The 6,620-nt window shown below is 49.3% G+C and overlaps 1 long non-coding RNA gene across 1 annotated transcript in view; it reads right to left on the bottom strand.

The window, feature by feature from the left end:
- Positions 1-6,010: 6,010 nt before the first annotated feature.
- Positions 6,011-6,620, bottom strand: part of LOC311605104 — a 4,804-nt gene continuing 4,194 nt past the window's right edge. The window contains exon 3 of the long non-coding RNA XR_014781794.1: positions 6,011-6,208. This is a non-coding gene — a long non-coding RNA (uncharacterized lncRNA). The remainder of the gene's footprint in view (positions 6,209-6,620) is intronic.

Raw genomic sequence — 6,620 nt, 5'->3', positions numbered from 1 at the left:
GTCAACTCCCTTTCTGTTATCTGATTCCTTGACGTTTGGTCTTGCCATATAGAAAATTATACTGCCACAGAGCAAATCCCTGGCACTCGTGGGAACTGCAGCCCTCATGTCTCAGCGTCTGGAAGACCGGGGTCACAGGTGTGCACTGCCATGCCCGGCCACATACAGGCAAGCCTTGGCTCAGGGTCAGAAGAAGGCATTGATGAATTCCAGGAGGAGCCATTTCTACTTCTTTCTTTGTGCCAATCTAAGAGCAAGCTCTTCTCCACTTCTTGGATGCTGACCTACATAGATCCTGTGAATAGGATGTGCAGCGCCTGTAGTTAACCTTCTGACTGCATTTATTCAATACTTTATGACACGTTATGAGATGTTCTTCTGTTAAAAACTATAATTAATGCTTCACACATTTGCTTATTTTTAAGAAGTGTGAATCCATCTGCATTTGTGTTAGAGATTGAGCCTCGTTTGCTTATATTTTCCTGAATTTGGTTAACTTTATCAGCTAATTGGTTTGAATTACATTGTTCGCAAATCTGTCAAAAAAGACAGTGTAGCTATGTCTTCGAAGGAAAATCAGAGTTCTGTCTTCTCATCTGACTCTATGCTGGGAAGGGATGCTCAAAGCTGTCCTTCATGGATATACAGCTTTCCATGAGTGCCTCTCCCAGCCAGGGCCGGAGACGGAAGCAGAAAGGACTGAGGTGCCACCGCATGTTACAGCCTGGAAGCCCTTATGCTAAACCAGCCATAAAAGATGAGTATTGTTGTCTCATTCCACCTCTCCCAGCTCTTAGAGTGCTCAGGCTCACATAGGTGGCAGGCAGGATGGTGTCTGCCAATAGGAGGAAGGGACAGGACAGGACGGGTGTGGAGCTCAGTGCTGGATGAGGAGGGGACGGTACAGGACGGGTGTGGAGCTCAGTGCTGGATGAGGAGGGGGCAATACAGATGGGTGTGGAGCTCAGTGTTGGATGAGGAAAAGCTTCTGGCAGTGATGTGGTGCTGGCTACACAGCACTGTGAATGCCCTCGACACCACTAGAGTCATGCTTAAGAGACCCTAAAGCAGGGTGTATAGTTTAGCATGATGAAAAAGTTGGGGGTTTTCTCCCCTGAATTGGGTCAGTGTTCACTGAGTCCACATCCTAGTTTGATACCTCAGGCATAATCATAGCTGCTCAAACTGGCTTCGAGGAGTCTCTCATCTGGAGGAATTCTCTAAGGTGAGAAACTGAAGAAAGCTGGGAAGGACTCTGTGGTAAGAACGCTCATAGACAATGCAAGCATGGGCCATTTGTGGGGTGTCCCCTTAATCCTAGCACTGGGAAGACGGGGGAAGATAGGTATCCATGGGCTTGAGGCTAGCCTGGTCTATGTAGCTAGTGCCAGGCCAGCCTGGGCTACAGAGGACTGCCCAGCCCATGTCCCATGAGTCAGCGAATAGCACTGATCTGGGATAAAACCAGGAGGCCACCATCCCACTGGTGTGAAAATGTGCAAGTGGTTCAGGGAATGTCCACAGGCACTCTCCACATTGCCCTGGCTTAACAGGACATGGGGTTTTCAATGGAATGTCCACCCTGAATAATACTGAGATGCTCTGAGCTCAGTTTAGCCCAGGTCCCTAGGTCTTACCTATAACCATACTTTTTGGTTACTTTATTGGGTTCTTTTTCCTCCCACCCTTCTCTACCCACATGCCTTTCAGCCTCCCAATATGAGGTAGGAGAGAAAGAAGGATAGAGGGGAAAGGAAATGGGCATAGATCTCTTTGGACTAGTTCCTGCCAATTAGGGATGTCAAGTTCCTTGGGGCAAGTCCAATCTTTATAGTCAAGATATCTACAATCAAGCACCAGAGGACAGCAAGTGGCAATCAGCAACCAGCAAAAGCAGCAGCAGGGACCAGCAGCAGGGTGAGCATCATCATCATCATCATCATCATCATGTGAACAGCAGGAGCAAGGTGAGCAGCAGCAGCAGCAGCAGCAGGGTGAGCATCATCAGCATCAGCAGCATCAGCATCAGCAGCAGCAGCAGCAGCAGCAGCAGGGTGAGCAGCAGCAGCAGCAGCAGCAGCAGCAGCAGGGTGAGCAGCAGCAGCAGCAGCAGCAGGGTGAGCATCATCATCATCATCATCATCAGGGTCAGCAGCAGCAGGGTGAGCAGCAGCAGCAGCAGGGTGAGTAGCAGCAGCAGCAGGGTGAGCAGCAGCAGCAGCAGCAGGGTGAGCATCATCATCATCATCAGGGTGAGCAGCAGCAGCAGCAGCAGGGTGAGCATCATCATCATCATCATCAGGGTCAGCAGCAGCAGGGTGAGCAGCAGCAGCAGGGTGAGCAGCAGCAGCAGCAGCAGGGCGAGCAAGTCCCCCGAAGTCCTCCTGCTTCTGCCCCACTGGGCTGAGATTACAAGCAAATATGCTTACACTCAGCTTCTCAGTGTGGTACTAGCGATATGAACCCAGGTCTTACTTTATCCACTGAGCTATCTGCCCAGCCCTTTAATAATACTTTTTGAGCATAGTGTGGAGACTCATTTGTGCGTGTGCGTGTGCGTGTGTGTGTGCGCGCGTGCGCTCGTGCACATTTATACATGTGGCTGTACCTCCATGTGTAGATCTGAGGTTGATTAAGTCTCTTTTTTCAATCACTTCCACATCGATTTCTTGAGGCAACCGTCACGGCCCTTCACCCTCACCCCAGCACCAACATCCCCGAACAGATGAGGAGATTTTCTCTGTAGCCACAGGGCCATGGGCATACTTAATGAAATCAAGAACAACGTCACCACGAGTGAGTTCTCAGCCTGTGCTCAACAGTTTCCACTTGCCCCCAAAATGTCTTTATAGCCATTTTTGCAAGTCTGAATGCAATAATAAAAAAAAAAAACACACACACAGCCTGCCTGTGCATGCTATGACATATACCTTGCCTATGCATGTATGACACACACCCTGCCTGTGCATGCTATGACACACCCCCTGCCTATGCATGTATGACACACACCCTGCCTGTGCATGCTATGACACACACCCTGCCTGTGCATGCTATGACACATACCCTGCCTGTGCATGCTATGACACACACCCTGCCTGTGCATGCTATGACACACACCCTGCCTATGCATGCTATGACACACACCCTGCCTGTGCATGCTATGACATACACCCTGCCTATGCATGCTACGACACACACCCTGCCTGTGCACATTATGACACACACCCTGCCTGTGCATGCTGTGACACACACCCTGCCTGTGCATGCTGTGACACACACCCTGCCTATGCATGCTACGACACACACCCTGCCTGTGCATGCTACGACACACACCCTGCCTATGCATGCTATGACACACATCCTGCCTGTGCATGCTATGACACACACCCTGCCTGTGCATGCTATGACACACACCCTGCCTGTGCATGCTATGACACACACCCTGCCTGTGCATGCTATGTCACACACCCTGCCTGTGCACGCTATGACACACACCCTGCCTATGCACGCTATGACACACACCCTGCCTATGCATGCTATGACACACACCCTGCCTGTGCATGCTATGACACACACCCTGCCTGTGCATGCTATGACACACACCCTGCCTGTGCATGCTACGACACACACCGTGCCTATGCATGCTATGACACACACCCTGCCTGTGCATGCTATGTCACACACCCTGCCTGTGCATGCTACGACACACACCGTGCCTATGCATGCTATGACACACACCCTGCCTGTGCATGTTATGACACACACCCTGCCTGTGCATGTTATGACACATACCCTGCCTGTGCACGCTATGTCACACACCCTGCCTGTGCATGCTATGTCACACACCCTGCCTGTGCATGCTATGACACACACCCTGCCTGTGCATGCTATGTCACACACCCTGCCTATGCATGCTATGTCACACACCCTGCCTGTGCATGCTATGACACACACCCTGCCTGTGCATGCTATGACACACACCCTGCCTGTGCATGCTATGTCACACACCCTGTCTGTGCATGCTATGACACACACCCTGCCTGTGCATGCTATGACACACACCCTGCCTATGCATGCTATGTCACACACCCTGCCTGTGCACATTATGACACACACCCTGCCTGTGCACACTATGACACACACCCTGCCTGTGCATACTATGACACACACCCTGCCTGTGCATGCTATGACACACACCCTGCCTGTGCATGCTATGACACACACCCTGCCTGTGCATGCTATGACACACACCCTGCCTGTGCATGCTATGACACACACCCTGCCTGTGCATGCTATGACACACACCCTGCCTGTGCATGCTATGACACATACCCTGCCTATGCATATATGACACACACCCTGCCTGTGCATGCTATGACACACACCCTGCCTGTGCATGCTATGTCACACACCCTGCCTGTGCATGCTATGACACACACCCTGCCTGTGCATGCTATGACACACACCCTGCCTGTGCATGCTATGACACACACCCTGCCTGTGCATGCTATGACACACACCCTGCCTGTGCATGCTATGACACATACCCTGCCTATGCATGTATGACACACACCCTGCCTGTGCATGCTATGACACACACCCTGCCTGTGCATGCTATGACACACACCCTGCCTGTGCATGCTATGACACATACCCTGCCTATGCATGCTATGACACACACCCTGCCTATGCACGCTATGACACACACCCTGCCTGTGCATGCTATGACACACACCCTGCCTATGCATGCTATGACACATACCCTGCCTATGCATGCTATGAGCCTTTTTGTCTCTTTCACTTTACTATTCTTCCAGTCCAGCCATGTTGGAGCCTGTCCCTGTTTCTGGAGTTGTCTGCTTTTTTTTAAAAAAATAGGGTTGCATTCAATACTAATTATTTATTTATTTACTTTTAAAATTTTTTATATGCATTGGTGTTTTGCCTTCATGTATGTCTATGTGAGGGTGTCTCTTGGATCTTAGAGTTACAGACAGTTGTGAGCTGCCATATGGGTGCTGGGAATTGAACCTGGGTCCTTTGGAAGAGCAGTCAGTGCTCTCAACCACTGAGCCATCTCTCCAGCCCTGCATTCAATACTAAAACAAACACACAAAACCACAGCTCTCTGTGTTATATTCCCCTCTCTCCATACACACGTAACAGCACACACACATTTCTGATGGAGAGAGACACCAGTCGGCTTGCTCCTCTGGCTCCATTCACCCTCTCAAGCCATCATGATTGGTGACAGTATTATCTAGGCACCGTTCTCAGAAATGGAGACGCACAGAGGCGTTTAGCTGAGGCTCAGGCTGGGAAGTGATTTGTACAAGCCATGGGGCTAGTAAGTGATGGGCTGGCCTCCAGGCTAGGACTCCCACTCACCAGGGGGAGCTAAATCCCATTATGGTGTCTTTTCTTTTCTTTCTTTCATTCTTTCTTTCTCTTGAGACAGGATCTCTCTGTGTAGCCTTGGCTGTCTTGGATTCACTCTGTAGACCACGCTGACCTCGAACTCACAGCGATCCTCCTGCCTCTGCCTCCTGAGTGCTGGGATTACAGTGCGCCACCACTACCTGGCTCATTATGACACTTTTCAAGAATTTGTTTTGGTTGTTTCTTTTCTTCCTCTTCTTCCGCTTCCTGTCTCCCTTGGCTCTTCCTCCATCCCTAATTATTTTCCATTTTCACAGAACAAGTGACACTCACGTCTTTTCTAAGACTACCTCACTTTACTTAATATGATCCAATTCCGGCAATTGTTTCTGTAAATGTCATAGCTTCATTTTTCTTAACAGCTGACTAGAAATCCCCTGTGCATATATGTTATGCTTTCCTTACGCAGTCATCAGCTGAGGGACAGCCAGGCTGGCTTCATCCGTGCTCCCGTGAGCAGAGCAACAGCACACACGGGGGTGTGGGTATCTCGGTGGTAGGATACAGTATTTCAGGTCAGGGGTAGGCTCATGAGTGGTGTAGCTGGGTCACATGGTAGTTATTCCCCCCCCCCCCCCCCCGCCCCGTCCCAGCTTTGAAAGACTTCCAGTCTGAGTTCCACAGTAGTTGCACTTGTCAATACCGTGCAAACAGTGGGTAAATGCTCCTCTTACGCTGCAGCGCTCCAGCCAGCACGTGTCAGTTCTTTTCTTGATCACAGCCATTCTACTGGAGTGAGATGGAGTCTCATAGGGGCTTTCAGATTTTCCTGACACAAATGGAAGAATATTTTCTTTAATTATGTTCAACATCCATACCCATTAAAGTAGACTTTCTTAAGCATGAAAATAGAATTATAGAATAGATTTTAGGACGTAAGTTTTCTAGGCCATTTGCATACTGTTGGCTCATTCCTTTTCAATCACGTACTATAATGATTTCTAAATGGCGAAAAGCTGGAAGAATTAAATGGCAAATACTCACCACTCATTCCTATATTTAGTATTTCGGCTGTATTTTTTTTCGGCTGTATTTTTATCACATGTTGGTTTCCCTATCTACTCCTCTCTGTACCCATCAATCTGTTGTATTTGGAAGCAGCGTTCTCAGATATAATTTACTTTTGAAAACAGTTGCATTGAGGCAGAAGCTTGATACTTTGTTTTGGTTTTGTTTTTTGT

This window comes from Acomys minous (genome assembly GCF_964271855.1).
Source record: "Acomys minous genome assembly, chromosome: 9".
Classification (NCBI taxonomy): Eukaryota; Metazoa; Chordata; class Mammalia; order Rodentia; family Muridae; genus Acomys; species Acomys minous.
Note: the sequence above shows the minus strand (reverse complement) of the source record. Positions and strands in the feature narration are given on the sequence as shown.